The sequence below is a fragment of the Salvia splendens genome, chromosome 8 (assembly GCF_004379255.2).
Source record: "Salvia splendens isolate huo1 chromosome 8, SspV2, whole genome shotgun sequence".
Taxonomy (NCBI): Eukaryota; Viridiplantae; Streptophyta; class Magnoliopsida; order Lamiales; family Lamiaceae; genus Salvia; species Salvia splendens.
In genome coordinates, this window is record NC_056039.1 from 8,937,683 (window position 1) to 8,955,578 (window position 17,896).

Below are 17,896 nucleotides of genomic sequence, written 5' to 3' on the forward strand. Positions count from 1 at the left end.
AATAATTCAATATATATTAAGGTTGGAAATCTGAAAATTTCGAGCTCCATAGGTGTTGGTGCATAAATGGTTTTATGTTCGATTAATTGTTGAATACGTAGCGTATAGACGTCGTATACCACGTTTTGATGGATAATTTTAAAGTTAATTTGCCATGGTATGAACTTGATGTTGAGATTGAAAATACACCTTAGGGTTTGTGGTTTTAGTAGTTAGATGCTCAAGTTAGATGAAATTTAGGATTAAACATGAATTGAAATAGAATTAGATTAACAAGGTTTAATCCCCTGTTTTTCTATGATCTGATCTGAATTGTTCGGCATGTGTAAAACAGTGAAAATTCTGGTTTAACAATTTTTAAAACAACTTTGATGAGTCTAGAGGATCCCTGCTTTTTATGAAGAATTTAGGAGTTCGTTTACTATGTGTATAAATTGTTATAACAATACAGCTATGAACTGTCAAAATTCTGGTACTTTGTCATATTTTGGTATGTGTTATCCGAAATATTCAGGGCATTTAAGTTGGATGAAAACTTGATTGCATAATTTCTAAATTAACTATAAGGTGTGTAGTTGTTCTCTAAATTTTATGACAAATTAAAGAGTACAAATACCATTTATAAAAATTGTTTAGAAACTGCTGCCAGAAATAGTCTGATTTTTGGTAGTATGTGGGAAAACGAGAATATCTCTTAAACTATTAGGAATCTTTGAATGAATCTTATTGGATTATAAATTAGACTTCATTGGGTATTTAAAAATATTAGGTCAAGTCTCTAAATCCTTCCGTATGAATAAAGAAGTTTTATGACGAATCAGTCCAGTGCAGTTGTTATATTAGAAAGTTAAAGAATGAGAAGATATTAAGTTAATATAGCAAATTAATTTATTTAGATGATTTAATGATGAAAACATGATCATGGGTAAATATGAGTTATTAATTGCTATGCTATTTATATTATGCATAAAGGCGAAAGAGCCTATAGTGTGTTTTGGGCACAAAAGAAATGGACCTAGAAGATAGCGAAGGGTAGGAAGGTGAAATAGGCTTATATTCATAAGCCTGCGAGGTAGCGTATCCTCTCTATGGTTTTTGATTCCTTTGGTGGGTTACCAACCGGGTAAGGGGTGTTACAGTACACATAGGGACCGTGTGCTAGCGCCAGGTTGGCCAGTCCAGTGATCGTGGAATGTGGTCACATTCCCGGTTCACACAGATAAGATATGGTATATCATCAGAAGTTTAAAAGACTGCAGTCTATTTTCAGAAAGAATTAACAGTTTTAGTGACCGGGACTTATTTTCAGAAAAACCCCGCGTTCACTCAGCTTGGCTGACAACTAAAAGAGAAAATATTTTCGGCATGAGCCCACTGAGTGCATCAAGTACTCAGCTCTGCATATTGTTTTCCTTAATGTGCAGGTTGATCGTTGTAAAAGCCGATGAGGTGTTGGGACAGAAGACTAAATAAGTAGGAAGATAGCTGGTGTAGTATGTCTTCATACATATTACATCTGTCTTGGTACTCTTCCGTTGCGCAAACTTAGACTTATTTTAGTAAAGACAATGTCCCAGAATTCACTCTGATTCAGTACAATGTTATCTTTATCACATTGAGACAATGTTTCCTTGAATTAAGTAATATTTATGATGAGTTGAGACAGTTCAGTATGTTTAGTCGCGAAATAGCTACACTTTCTCCGATTTAGAGAGTAGGGTCGTGAAAAAAGATCAAAGCGACCTAGTCGTCGAGAAGTTATGGAAGAGGTTTCCCGAGTGGCGCATGCAAGTAAGTTCTAAAAAATAAAATTATTTTTACAATTCATAATTTCATAAGATTGAGTTTTTAAATTTTTTTTATGTTCTTAATTAAAACTTCAACTTATATAATATTTATAAATAGAAGAAGATCATAGAACCTCCATGCTACTTGCTAAAATGCATCAAGGTGGGGGGAGGGGCGGTGGTAGTTCCCAACAACAAGATGACGAGTACGACGTGTCTATATCGTCGGACTCGGACAACAATGATGATAGATCTCATTCTCGTATTCCGTCTAGCACCGGCGGAAATGAGGACATGCCTCATCCCCCTCCACCCACTAAAAAGGCATTGAAATCTGATATTTTTGTTAAACGCTACAAAAAAGTCCTGGTGGTAATTCCAAGTCCTAATGATCCGCTCTATCAAGAAGAGACATCGACGTTTCATGCATATGGTAACTATTGTGATAAAGTCTACAAATTTGCGAGTGGTGGGATATGGCACCCTCCGTCGTCATTTGGTGACAAAGCATCCGGTAGAATGTGGCACTGCCTCTATCCAAACCCAACTAAACTTCCAACCCGGTGGCTCAGGTTCACTAGGTACGCCTCTTTTTAAATATGATCCTAAAAATTTTGTTGACGTTATGACTAGATGGGCTGCAATGAAGCATTTTCCTTTTAATGTTTATGATGACAAAAAGTTAGAGGTTACTATGCAAAGTGGTTTGAACGTAGCTGTCAAAAGAGTAGGTCGAACGACCGTTCAACGATCTACCGTTCGACAATGTTTGGAGAAAAAGATAAATTATCACGTTATTTACTCAACTTGGGACACAAAGTGAACATTTGCTCAGATGTATGAACTGATTGTTTTAATAGACATTCATACATGGGCATTACGGTTCACTTTGTGGACAATAGTTGGATTTTGAATAAGCGTTTGATTGGTTTTAGATAATTTGAGACACCATACACTGCACCCGAAATTGCTTATTTAATTATTCAAGTTTTGAATGAATTTTAATCATGCAATAAGATATTTTCTATTGGTTTTGATAATGCAACTGCTAACACTGCAGGTATTAATGACTTGATTGCGGCTTGTGCTCCGGTTATTGGTGGTAAGTATTTTCATCAAAAATACATATGTCATATTTTGAATTTATGTGTACAAGATGCGCTTGAATTATGGCAAAAGCATGTTAGTCCTATTAGAACTGCAGTTAGATTAATCCATCGAAAGTCGCCTATTGGCAAAGCTTGGAAGAAGTATTGCCATCAAAAGAATGTAAGATATTTGAATTTTACCATGGATGTGTCTCATAGATGGAATTCGACATATGATTGTCTGAATTCTACTTTGACGCATAAAGATTCTTTGTGTGATTTTTTTAGAACCTATCCCGTTTCTGATTTATATCTGTCGCATGGTTGTTGGGATCATAGTGTGAGTTTATTTAAATTGTTCAAATATTTCAAAAATGCGACTGTTAAATTATCGGGTGTTTATTATTGCACTGTTGTTCGTGTTTTAGAGCATTGCATGTATATATCACTTGGTTTTAAAACTGCGATGAAAAATGCTTCATCTTCTCCTAAATTGATGTGTGTTTTATATTATATGATTGAAAAATGGCTTAAGTATTTCAGTGAGATTCCAATGGTGTTTTTTTATTGCAAAGGTCTTGGATCCAAAATGGAAATTAGCCGGAGCATCCAGGATTTTAGATTTTATTATAACAATTTGAGTTCTATTGATCTTGGTCCACTTCAAGCATTGCAAGCGGGTACCAATGACCAATGAGGAGTAAACCTAACCGGAATATTTCAAATAAACCTCCTGGTCCGGTCAATTGTCCAACAAACCTTCGAGTTTAAGTTGCGTGCTCTCTACACCGAATATGAAACCAAGTATAACAGTACCCACCAAGTCAGAAGACCTACCCCTCCTCAACAACATAATTTTGGCTTCTCATTTCAAACTGATTTTGATGACCCCGACGCGCAATCCCAATTAGCCGACCTATACAGCTACAACACCGGCGGAAGGTCGACCTCAGGTATGGTAAGTGAGTTAGATTTATATTTCGATTCACTCTTTTCCGTTGGTGATGAAGGTCCTACTCCTCCCGCCCAAATCGACATCCTCGATTGGTGGGGAACACACGAGAAAGATTTTCCCATACTTGCGTCAATGGCAAAGGAGATTTTTTTCAGTTCCGGCTTCCACTGTCCCCGTCGAGTCCGCTTTCAGTGTTGGATCACGTGTGTTGGATGAATCAAGAAGTAAGCTCTCCGCGAAAAATATGGAAGCCGTGATGTTATTTAATGATTGAGCCAAAGCTAACGTCAGAGAACAAGAAAATGATTGGGATGATCGTCAGGAGGAATCACAAGAAGAATTCACCGGGGATGAATCATATGCCAACCGTCAACCGCCGGCCAAGCAAGCCAAATAGGTAAATAAGGTAAGAGAACTACGTGGGCTTTGATTCCCTAATGCAAATGAGCATTGGGGATACGTAGACACCTCAACTTAAAATTTAAATTTAAGTTGAGCTAAAGTCTTTTTTCCTTTATTTCTTTTTTTTCCATTTGTTTCTACTTTTGCAAATACAATTAAATAATTGTATTTGTATATACTCTAGTCGTTTAAGTAGATTTCTCTATAAGGCTAAATCCGGGAAACTTTTGATAATTCTACTATAATTGTTGATTGTTAGACTAAACTCAACATTTAAGGTTGAATTGCTAAAGGTGTCCTCAATTTAGTTATGTAGAAACATCTCCTTCGCCGACTAAGAGTATATATACTTATAAATTTATTGTTCAGAACTTCAAGTCTTTTTTGTAATTAGCTTCGTTGTAGACTAGTAGTATCGTTCTATTTAAATTTTTTATTTAAGACTTCAAGTTTTTTGTGATTTGTAATTGTTGTAACTTGTAATCTCAATAAAATTACAATTTTCATCGTGATTTTTTGAATTTTATTTACGCACATTTCATAGATAAATAAATAAGAAAATGCAAAAAAATAATTACGAACCGCCCCATGAACCGGTGGTTTTTTAAACCGGAACCGGAACCGCCGGAACCCTTGGCAGGCCGGTTCCGGTTCTTAAAAATGTTGAACCGTGAACCGCCGGTTTTGATTCGGAACCGACAGTTTTTGAACCTGTGCATGCCTACTGTCGGAACCGATGATTTTTAAACCATGTGCATGCTACTGTGAAACTATGAAAATAAAGTACCCGTTTTAATAGTACTAATACTAGTATTACAGCAATGTTTAGGGAATGTGAGAATGTCGAATACAAACAATCTTTTTGTTGGACTTAATGATGACAGAAATTTGAAAAATGCAAGTTGTTTGAAGAAAATTATGCTAATTAATAGTAGTATTAAATTTATCTTAATTTCGTATGGACACTAGTTTACAGTTTGAAGAAAGTCAAGCTCTCTATTTATCTAGTATTCCAAAGTCTTAGAAAATAATAGTTCATTTTGTCATTTTATGATATTCAGGATTTAAGAACTTATTTACTTTTTTTATTCTGAATAAGTGAATCTCATATACTTTATTAAAATATTATAGTATTCATACTTTATTAGAATATTATAGAAGTGAGACTTATATTTTACTAATTGTTCTTCACAAACTCAAATTATTTGTTAAATCTGCGCCGCATCAAAATGAGGCTTTTTAATCATAGTTGAATGAAGTAATTAAATCGGTAATAATTAAATTACATTAGGTAGTAATTAAATTAGTGTATTTGATGAAATAATTTTTTTATCTTGCAATAATAGTCTTATTTTGCTATTTTGAACATCAAATCATATGAATCTTATTTTAATATTACTATGAATAATACATAGATTACATATTTAATTAATTAATTAATTAATTAATTCAACTAATATTATTCCTACTATTTTATTTATAAAACTAGTATATATAAGTGTATGAGTTCGTGTTTAATTGACTTTTTACTTCACATTTACTTATTAAAATTGAACTAAATAATGAACAAAAGATGTACAACGATAAAATATGGAATGATGGTAGTAACAAATGAACTTAGAATTGAAAATAGCAATATCATAGCTGATCCTCACTAAATTTAATTCAATTTATTTAATTTTATCATAGTTGATTCTCGGAAAAGCAGAGACGTAAAAACGGACTGGTACAAAAACGTAAATACTAGTATAATTCAGTTAGCGTTTGAAATATTTAATAAAATTCATAATTTATGACGTCAAACAAATCCTCCACAAGTTGAGGACATATTATTTTAATCTTTTAATAGTTTTTTAGCATATTTTTTTATCCATTAATTTCAGTTGAAACATTGACAATAAAGACACTTTATGAATTAGTGATATAATTAGATACATAAATTAAAAAGTGTCGTTAGTTTTTTTTTTTTTGTAGTGACCCTTACAAAAAAGAGTGATGCTAAATGGTCATAATGTGGCCGGCCATAAAGAGTTAATTTAGTCCATTTACATGTATAAAAAAATTAGAATTACCGATATAAACTTATATGTGTGTGAATAGACTTGTGAGTTGATACTTATCTTTGAATTTCATTACGTAAAACACATTAATATCACGAATTACTGTATACGTTGAGCAACAATCAAGAAATGACAGTAGTAATAAGTTCAGCAAAAACTACGAAAGAGCAACACTAACATGTTGAGCAACATATAATGAAGATAATATAAAAGTAAAATCAAGTAGTATAAAATCAAAAATTTGAAAAAAATTAATTTTTTTTTTGTTATTTAATTAATTTATGGCTGGCCATAATGTGGCCGCATAGCTTTATTCTAAAAAAAATAGTAATAAAACGTCATTAAGTAGAAGTCGAATTACGTTATTAAAATAAACTCTGTGGGTGCGGTACAAAGTTCAAAATATTAGCACTAGTAGATGGCTAAAACTAAATAGGAAATTCAAAAGTCAAAACCAGGATAATAATTTAATTAGTAAACTTAATTAGACATTGAAAACAGTTCCATTATCATATGCCCACAGGTTTTTTGGCCCACAGGTTTGATCGAGTGAGCTAATACGACACTTCTCAACACGTGTCGCTTTTAAGTTCGCAAATGCACCGTCAATATAGATTATATTCAATAATAAATCAAATAAAAAGAAATACAAAAATCAACCTAATTTTTTCGTAAAGTAATCAAGGTTTTCAAAATTATATGAATCTCATCACCATACTGATTTATCACATTCCGCATCTAAATCAGATTCAGCCAGATTTTCACATCTTTGATCAGTTTAATACTTGATCAATATTTGTTTGTACTCTGATTAATTAATAGTAGGCTACTTCTTCTATATTTAATTTTGTAAGGTGGAGTAGTTGTGAAGACCACTAAATATACTGCATTTATGTATTAGGTGGTATAATATCACATAGTTGTCATTATTTTGACTTTACGGCATTGACTAAAACGTAAACCATCCTCCTAGTTAACAATAGAATTTTTTTATTAAACAATGATTATTTTTTTGTAATATTCTTTTTAACTTTTGTTTGATTGAAATATTTTTTTACCATGGATTAGTGGACCCTAATGTGGGGATAGCATTATGAAGTAGGAAAACACAAGTTGCATTGAAGTAGACTCCACAATATATTTGATTGATTTTCTTGTTCCTTATTATATGCCTCTCCTCTCCCATAAGATAGTTACCATTAAATTTAAAATAAAGGATTAATATACTTTGCATTCTCATTTTGACGTTTTATCAAAATTATTGGAATATTTAAAACAAATTCCAAGTTCGGATTACTTTTTATATTTTCAAGGTTGGGATTTTTATTTTTTTATTTGGAATTTCTTTTTTTAAAATGGGACACATTAAAGTTTTACTAGCTTCAACTTTTTTGTATGAATATACTCCGTATATATAACTTAATTTACATACTCCATATAGCAATTTTTTCCCAATTTTAAATTTAAAAAGTACGATACCACTCTAGAACCAATAATTAATTATTCCAAATAAAATTTACTGTAGCCGTCGTATAAACAACGCAAATACTAATTAATTTCGAATTTGTAGTTTGCAGAGCTGGAGTTTGTGTGCATATGAATATGACTCTGAACATGTTCGCCAATTTGACTATTAAGGGCCGCGGCGCGCCACCGTCCCGCGTTCCGTCCCTCCAGAGCTGGAGTTTGTGTGCATATGAATATGACTCTGAACATGTTCGCCAATTTGACTATTAAGGGCCGCGGCGCGCCACCGTCCCGCGTTCCGTCGCGGAGGGACGGAACGCTCGTGCGACGCGTTGCGACACCGTAGCTAGGATTTCATCTGAGAAGGGGCAAAATTTTGTATATAGGAAAAATTTATCTATTTAAGAAGGGGCAATTAGTATAATTAGAGTATATAATTGGAAATTTATATGTAAATGTATAAGAGTGAGGTAGGGGTGAGGAGGGGGCAATTGCCCCAGCACCTTGCAAGCTGGATCCGCCAATGGCGACACGCCCTCCCGTCCCGCGCCCGTCCCGATCCCGTCCAGCGGCCCGTGCCTGCGAGACACGGGACGGGCAGTCACGCCACGCGCCATGGCGACGTGGCGCACCCCTGCGCCATGCGTGACGCCCACTCGCCGGCCCGTGAGTGAGCGTCGTCACGCTGACGCAATAAATCATTTTTTTTAAAAAAAATCGAATTTTAAAAAAAATACTTTTTATTTATAAAAATTGTTTTTATATTTAAAAATAATTTTTACAAATAAATAAATACAATAAATTCGTAATAGCCCACGTATATTTGATGGGCTTGCGAATTTATGAAACTCATTCTTGGTTTCTTCTCTTTTATAGAGACAACATTGAATGTTTTACGTTTCACTTTCGATGTGGAACAAAGTCATTCTTGGTTGCTTCTCTTTTATAGAAACAACCTTGAATGTTTTATGTTCCACTTTCGATGTGGGTCAATGTCATTCTTGGTTTCTTCTCTTTTATAGAGACAACCTTGAATGTTTTACGTTTCACTTTCGATGTGGGACAAAGTCATTCTTGATTGCTTCTCTTTTATAGAGACAACCTTGAATGTTTTACGTTTCACTTTCGATGTGGGACAAAGTTATTCTTGGTTGCTTCTCTTTTATAGAGACAACCTTGATTGTTTTATGTTCCACTTTCGATGTGGGACAAAGTCATTCATGGTTGCTTCTCTTTTATAGAAACAACCTTGAATGTTTTATGTTTCACTTTCGATGTGGGTCAATGTCATTCTTGGTTTCTTCTCTTTTATAGAGACAACCTTGAATGTTTTACGTTTCACTTTCGATGTGGGACAAAATCATTCTTGGTTGCTTCTCTTTTATAGAGACAACCTTGAATGTTTTATGTTTCACTTTCGATGTGAGACAAAGTCATTCTTGATTGCTTCTCTTTTATAGAGACAACATTGAATGTTTTATGTTCCACTTTCGATGTGGGACAAAGTCATTCTTGGTTGCTTCTCTTTTATAGAGACAACCTTGAATATTTTATGTTTCACTTTCGATGTAGGATAAAATCATTCTTGGTTGTTCTTCTTTTATAGTGACATCCTTGAATATTTTATGTTTCACTTTCAATGTGGAACAAAATCATTCTTGGTTGTTTCTCTTTTATAGAGACATCCAAGAATGATTTTGTCCCACATCCAAAGTGAAACATAAAACATTCAAGGATGTTCATATAAAATTATATTTTAAATTATGTTATTTTTATTTTTTTAAGATATTAATTATGTTTTTTTTTTAAATTTTAAGTTGTATTTTATTTTATGCTGTAATGTTATTTTAATTTTAATGAAATGTGTTTGTTTTAGTTGAATTGTATTGGGAAAAAAATAAAAATGAAATTGAATGAATAGTAATTTAAGGGACGGTTAAGGGACGGAGCGTTGCAGGTTTCGTCCCTTAGTTAAGGGATGGATGAATAAAGTACAGTGGGATCCTCAAATAGTAGTTTAAGGGACGGTGATGGGACAACGTACTGGATTACTTTTTATATTTTCAAGGTTGGGATTTTTATTTTTTATTTTTGGAATTTCTTTTAAAAAAATGGGACACATTAAAGTTTTACTAGCTTCAACCTTTTTTGTATGAATATACTCCGTATATATAACTTAATTTACATACTCCATATAGCAATTCTTTTCCCAAATTTAAATTTAAAAAGTACGATACCACTCTAGAACCAATAATTAATTATTCCAAATAAAATTTACTGTAGCCGTCGTATAAACAACGTAAATACTAATTAATTTCGAATTTGTAGTTTGCAGAGCTGGAGTTTGTGTGCATATGAATATGACTCTGAACATGTTCGCCAATTTGACTTTTAAGTATTTTAAAATTGTTAAGTCAATTATTTCTCTAGATTCAAATGTCTTATATTCCTACGAATAAACTAAATTTGCAAATGCAGTTCAGAAACATTTACTCAATTTTACTATTTAAGCGCCATCGATAATAGTATATATTATGGGCTAGAAACTAGTAGTACAATAGATTTAATAAATTTAACAAAACAGGAATTGGTGCATATAAAATTCAAACCTAGCCGATTATCAAACAGCACTTTTAGTCTAATCTAGTAGAGAATTTACCCATGAAAATTCAAGTAACTTCTCCAATCATTTAATGTAGCTCTAAGACCATCCACAACGCGTCTCGCGCCGGGCTCGCGTCTCGTCTCGGAGAGACGAGACCCCCGCGAGACGCATTGCAGCGCCCATCTCGTCTCCAGCTCGCGACCGTCTCGTCGCGTAGCTCGTCTCGGCGAGACACGAGACGAGATGTCTCGCCACGCGCCAGGGACACGTGGCACGTCCCCATGCGTGCGTGACGCCCACTCGCTGGCCCGCGAGTGGGCGTCGTCACTGATGACGCAATAATTCATTTTTTTTAAAAAAAAATCGATTTTTAATAAAAAAATTTTTTTTTTTCAAACGGTAATATTACCGTTAAATATTTATTTTCATTTTTTAAATTTTTAATTTTTTTACTCTATAAATAATTCTATTCCATACTCATTTCAAACACAAACACACATCTATTCCTCTCAAATCCTCTCTATCACTCCAATTTTCATCTTCAATCAACTCAAACAAATGGATCCTTTTGAGCAAATGCGCCAATTAATGGAACAATCACTCGAAGAAGATCGACGACGAGAGGCGGAGGAAGCCGCACCACCCCCACGACGCTCCCGGAAGTACATCAATCGGAACCGGGAGGAAGCCGCCGCACGGTTAGTACGCGACTACTTCTGCGATAACCCGATTTGGGGAGATACCTATTTCCGTCGCCGTTTCCGCATGCGGAAACCGCTATTTCTCCACATAGCGAATACTTTGGCGGCCAGGGAGGAGTTCTTCCGAGAAGGGTTCGACGCGGTCGGTCGTCCCAGCCACACGACGCTGCAGAAATGTACTGCAGCCATCCGGCAGCTTGCGACTGGACAAACGGCCGACATATTCGACGAATACCTGCACATCGGAGACAGCACTGGGCGCTTGTGCTTGCTCAACTTCTGCAGAGGCGTCCGGGCAGCCTTCAGTGACGAATTTCTCCGGAGGCCAACCACGGAGGATTGTCAGTTCCTCCTCAACCTGCACGAACAAGTGCACGGATTCCCCGGGATGCTTGGCAGTGTCGATTGCATGCACTGGCAATGGAAGAATTGCCCGGTGGCTTGGAGGGGTTCCTACACGAGCGGCCACAAAGGCACCCACCCAACTGTTGTACTCGAGGCCGTTGCCGACTACCGACTTTGGATCTGGCACGCGTACTTCGGGGTCCCTGGCTCGAACAACGACGTAAACGTGCTCCAACAGTCCGACCTCTTTACCGAAGTTTTGGATGGTAAAGCGCCGGCCATCAACTTCGTCGCCAACAACCGGCGGTATAAAATGGGGTACTATCTCGCCGACGGCATCTACCCGAAGTGGCCGACCTTCGTGAAGACGTGCGGCAGGCCAGCGAACCCAAAGCAGGCTCTTTTTGCGCAGAAGCAGGAGGCTGCGCGCAAGGATGTGGAGAGGGCGTTCGGGGTTCTCCAAGCGCGCTTCAACATCATCAAAGCCCCGGCTCGTTCGTGGTTCATGGAGAGCATGGTCGACATCATGTATACGTGCATAATCTTGCACAACATGATTGTCCGAGACGAAGGACCCGATGCCGGAAATTGGTTCGACCCCGAATCCCCCGGAAGCTCAACCGCAAGTAGTCCGCCGCGAAGTGGAGCGCATCCATCTATACAAGAACGGTTGGCTATTCGGGCAAGGACACGCGACTCTAGCGCCCACACCCAACTCCAAGAGGATCTAATTGAGCACATTTGGGAAAACTTTGGCGGAGAAGATTAAATTATGTCATTTTTATTTTTTTAGAATTTTAATTATGTCTTCGTTTTTTTTAATGTTAAGTTGTAATATTGTTTTAATTTTAATAAAGTGTGTTTGTTTAAATTGAATTGGGTTTTAAAAAAAATTATAAATTAAATTGAATGAATAGTAATTAAGAGACGGTATAGAGACGGTTAAGAGACGGAGCGTTGCAGGTTCCGTCTCTTAGTTAAGAGATGGAGGAAAAAAGGACAGTGAGGCCCTCAAATAGTGCTCAAATAGTAGTTAAGAGACGGTTTAAGAGACGGTATAGAGACAGCGTTGTGGATGGCCTAAGATTGCTTGTGTAGATGTGAAGACACCACATCGATCAATATAAATTGATATAGTTGGAGTTTTGTTTTTTCTCAAACAAGTTAGGCCATTTTCACATCAAAATATGGCATACGTAGGCATGTGGGGCTAAACAAAGTAGGAGTAACGCATGTTTTTTTTGACTTTTTGAGACCCTAATTTGACAACTTTATGAAACTTGTCCCATATATATTCTAGGTCTCCAACGTTTTTAATCATGATATGCTATTCCATATGAATGCAAAGTCAAACCACTCTTTGAATACTTTTTGAGAGAGAAAAATATTAATTAAAATCAATGAATTTATTTAATAGTTTAAAGAAGAAAAACCTAGACCAAATGTAGACTCAATGCTGGGAAATTTCCAGTCTTTCGTAAATTTAGTTAGCACCGGTTTGAGAAAGCTATCTCATTGATTTTTTATACCTACAAAGACTAAAATAAATTAGTAGAATATTATTTAGAATTAAGGAACTGGCAAAATAAAAGTCCAATTTACACTGTCGTGGAATATTAATTTATTAATTAATTCAAAGAAATAATGATTGACGAAAATGGCAAGTGGAGAACCCTCGTAAGCCACCTTCTCCACAACTCATCAATTTGCTGACCATCCTTTTCTCCATTTTCTTCTTGTCTTCTTATCTAATCTGCCACCCATTATATATCTATACATTGAAAAATTATAACGATAATGAAAAGGATGAATTTATAAAATTAATTTTTAATTTTGTCAAATAATGCCATGTATAATATTAAGGGGAAATTCTACTAGCACAACAAAAACTAACAAGCTAGCATAGTATTAGTATTACAACAACGTCAATATTATTTGTAAGATATTATTCTACTTAATTGTATTTTGTTTATGGCATCATATTACTTTTATGTAGTATTCTCTATATAAATTCCAAAAAAAGTAGTCTAAGTGATGCACTCACTAAGCAAAATTATACCCAACAAGACACCAGAAGATTTGAAAGTTCATGTATTTTTTTTTCTCCCCACGATCATGAAAAGACACAACTTTGTAGTGTCGTATAGCAACATAAAATATTTCTTATGCCTTTGGATACACCATATCGATTGGCAATATCAATGGTAGGGATATGTGAAAACCGACCATCTACTAAACACACTAATTTATAAATAAGGCTGCTAAATATATATATATATATATATATATATATATTGATGATGTCAATATATTTTTGTGTAGTATCCACCATTCACTTACTAATATATTCATCACTATAGATATTAAATTTGGTTTCATGTTATTGTTTTTTGTTTCTTTGATAAAAGTGTATCATATTCCCCGTTTCACAGTAATAGAGTCATTTTGCCATTTTAGTACGTTTCATAGTAGTGAAATCATTTTCCTTTTTTTTGTAAAAGTCGATACATTTCTTTTCACTTACTTTCCCCTCTCTCCTATTTTTTTCTCTCATACTTTTCCCCCTCTCATACTTTATTATCTTTTTTATCTAATACCTTACACACATTTTTCTTAATCTCCGTACCGAAAAGAAATGTCCCAATTACGTATTATGGAACGGAGGGAGTATATGTTCGGGTATGGGTACCCGCGGGTTACCCGTTTCACCACGGATAATGAAAAGCTAAGGAAAATTTGTTGTATTGTTTGTTGGGTTAGAGTTGAAAAAAGGGCAAGAGAGACTGCAAATGTCAAAGCTTTGAATCAACAGAAATTCCGTAGGAGAGCGGGCAAGGCAAGGGCAACAATTGGAACTATTTCAGGTTAAATCATTATTCATGAAAGAGACATTCCCTTGCAAACCGGTAAATACCTTCTTCCTTCTTCCTTCTTCCTTCTTCCTTCTTCCTTCTTCCATCATCCCATCCAAACAAGCAAAAAAAAGTCTAATAATGTATTGATTTTTAGTTTAAGCTCGACATTTATATACGTGGAGTGCAAACATAACATATCGCATATTAGTGAACAAGTAAAATTGTAGTAAGAAATACATTATATATAATTGATTCTATCCCATATTAGTGAACAAGTAAAATGGTAAGATAAACATTATATTATATATAGTTGATTCCCGACTATATATTAGTACGAGGTCTGTTGAGGAATGATAAAAATTATGACCGTGAGAAATACTAATGTTGAATTTGGATTTAAACAATTGTTGTGAAAACATAACTATTGCATTCATCATTTCCCTACAAAGAATACGTAGTATTCTAAAACAAAATGTAATTACTAAACTTTTTGACTTACATTTGTTTAATAATTAAGACTGTTAGTATGTATCATGGGCGTTCATTATAAAAAACTTATCTTTTTTTAAGAACACAAAAATCGGGACATAATTACTTGCGTTGGAAACTTTTAAACGAATAACAATAATTTAGGACGTAAAAAAAGTGTTTATAAATTAAGGATAAATTAACTTAATCTTTTGCTTTTTTAAGACCCTTCCATTTGCATCCTCTAATTTTAATTGGGACACCAACAATAAATGCATTTTTTGAAACGTTGATTAGTTGGTTTATTTAGAAATACAAATTAACATCGTTGCATTAAAAAATATCCTTAATAATTTTTTTTGTTGTAGATATGGCTTTATTACAAGATTGCTATTTATTTAATAATCAAACATGATTAAATGAAAAAAGGTTCTAAAGAAAAACATTTTATGGTGGTGGTGGGTTGGATGCATAGGAAAAGTAAATAGAGAAGCCCAACTTTCGTAGATGGGCCTTTCTGATATAAGATCACATTTTGCTGCCTAAAAAATTAGTTTTGTATGCCTATTTTATGATTTTCAGTTTTCCCAACATTTTAAATGTAAGTATTTAATTACGAAAACCAAATCTATCTCTATAACTTTCGAAATTGAGTTTATTACCTTACATAATTGGTTTTTTATAGTATCAAGATTTAGATAGTAATTTTGGATTATTTTCTTATTAATTTGAAAATTAATCAATTTAGTTTCCTAAATATATACTATTTGAAATTTTAAATATGTGAAAGGAACCGAAATATTATGGAGTAGTATTTATTAATACCGTTTTATAACACATTATCCCTATTAACATATAGTAATTATTTACATGTGGTATTTGAGACGATAATATGCACGTAATTCATATTCATATATATGTAATTTCACACTACCGTTAATAGTACTAGCTAGATATGTATCACCAACCCTGCAAAAGGTTAATTATAGTATGATCTAATATTGTGTCTGTAGGGATCAGACTAAGATCGGATTCACTAATTACCAAGACCTCTTTGTTCTTCATTAGAGAGCTCAGTCAAACTCTAACCATGCGACTGATTTTACACAATTCAAGATTACAATAAACTTGAATACAGAATAAGAATCTATCTATTACACAAGATTGAGATCCTCTTCAAGCTCTTGTTCTTCTGCCTGCACACTTAACACCAGTGTTAGTAACACAAGGAATAGATCCTCTCGGATCCGAAACAGTTACATAAGTAAACACAAAACATGCAGTAGCCACAGAAGAAATTAATGCTTCGGCTCAGACACCCGCCGATAGCACAAGCCTATTCTCAAGAACTCAGATCCAAGGGAGCACAGCCGAATCTACCAGTGATTGACCTCACACTCCAGATTCCAGCACCAACAGACTCCACAACACCAGATCTATCACCTCCGAGAACACACTCACACAGAAACACTCACACACGAAACCCTAGTTTTCACCAACACTTCAGCAACCGAAGTGGTTGCCTTCTCTGGCACTGTAGCAGGATCTACTGCACTTTCAACCGTACAAGATCACAAAGAAACCGCCGGAGAACCGTCGGAGAAGAAAGCAGAAAGAGAGAAGAAGAGAGAGCTTCTGAGAGTTTTTGAGAGAGAGAGTGAGTGAGATAGATTGAATGAGGAAAGGAAATGACTCACCTCTCACATAACAAGCACACATCACAATCCAGCGGCTGAGAGCCATGATCCGGGTGGGAGTACACGTGGCAGGATCTGGAGTGGTAGGTTTTAGTTTTGGGCCAAGCCCAATTCAGCATCACACGGGCCAAAGTAAAACACCAGCCCAAATGAAAGTCCATCATCAAAATATTCAACAGTGTCACGAGTCAAAAGTATTTCAACAAATATTTTGAATTTTGAAACATTGGAAATTACTATGTGGTGTTATGTTTTCATTCCGAATCAAGAACTCCTCAAGTTCTCGTCAACTTTTAATTTGATTAGTGTGAAGCCCACATAAAATTCGTGTTAGGTGGATAGATACTTTTGCTTCTTCGACTAAGTGGCAAAAAAAGTTCACATAAATGTAAAATCTAGAGAAAGAAGAATTAGAAGACAAATAAAGAATGTTGTGCAAAATATACTCTAATATTTGACGAAGGCATTTCACATTTGAGAATTCCGCAAAAGACTTGGCAATAAAGATAATGGTCAAAGGGGAAAATGAATTGGTAAAAGGGTTGATATGGTCTAGAAGTTGAATGTTTAGACCAATATATGAGTAAACTTTAAACCACGCAACTTTGAAACGGAATGATTATGATGACTCATATATCAAGATTACTATGTTGTCTTTATCACACCTTTGCTACAAACCTATGTCTCTTTTGTTATAACTTCTTTAATTTAAATCATATTCAAGACTTAATTACAAACCTATGTCACAGTCAGTCAATTTTGGTTGGCAACCGCTACAAAACTTTATTAAGGCCATCCGCAATGGGCGGACGATGGCACGCCCGATGGCGCGCATCGTCCGCGCCATCGATCGTCCGCGCCCATTGCGGATACGGACGATAGGTCGCGGACGATCGTCGCGGCCGATACTAAGGGCGCGGAGGATGGCGCGCCCGATGCCTATCGTCCGCGCCATCGTCCTCCCCATTGTGGCGTACACGGACGATAGGTCGCGGACGATGGCACGCGGTTTGGTTTTCTATTTAAAGAGCGTTTGTCATTCATTTGTGCATACCTCTACATATTCTCTCTCACAAATCCAACCAATATGAATCCCGGCGACGACACCAATAGTTCTAGTTCCTCTGATGAGTCCAGTAATAGCATAGATATAGCATTAAATGCAGTCGTTGAAACGGCGATGACGCATTGCTATGCGTTGATGCAGCGCCAGGCGGCAGCGGCAGCGGCCTCTGAGCAAGTCCATAGACCTATTCGACATAGGTCGTATATCCGACGCGACCACGCGGAAGCTCACACACGTCTGGTTGAAGACTACTTTGCCGATCAACCGCGATGGGGCCCGGCTGTTTTTCGGCGCCGATTTAGAATGTCGCGGTACCTGTTTCTCAGCATTGTTCGGACATTGTCTTCACGTGATGAATTCTTCACGTTTCGGGAGGACGGCATCGGCAAACCCGGCCTTA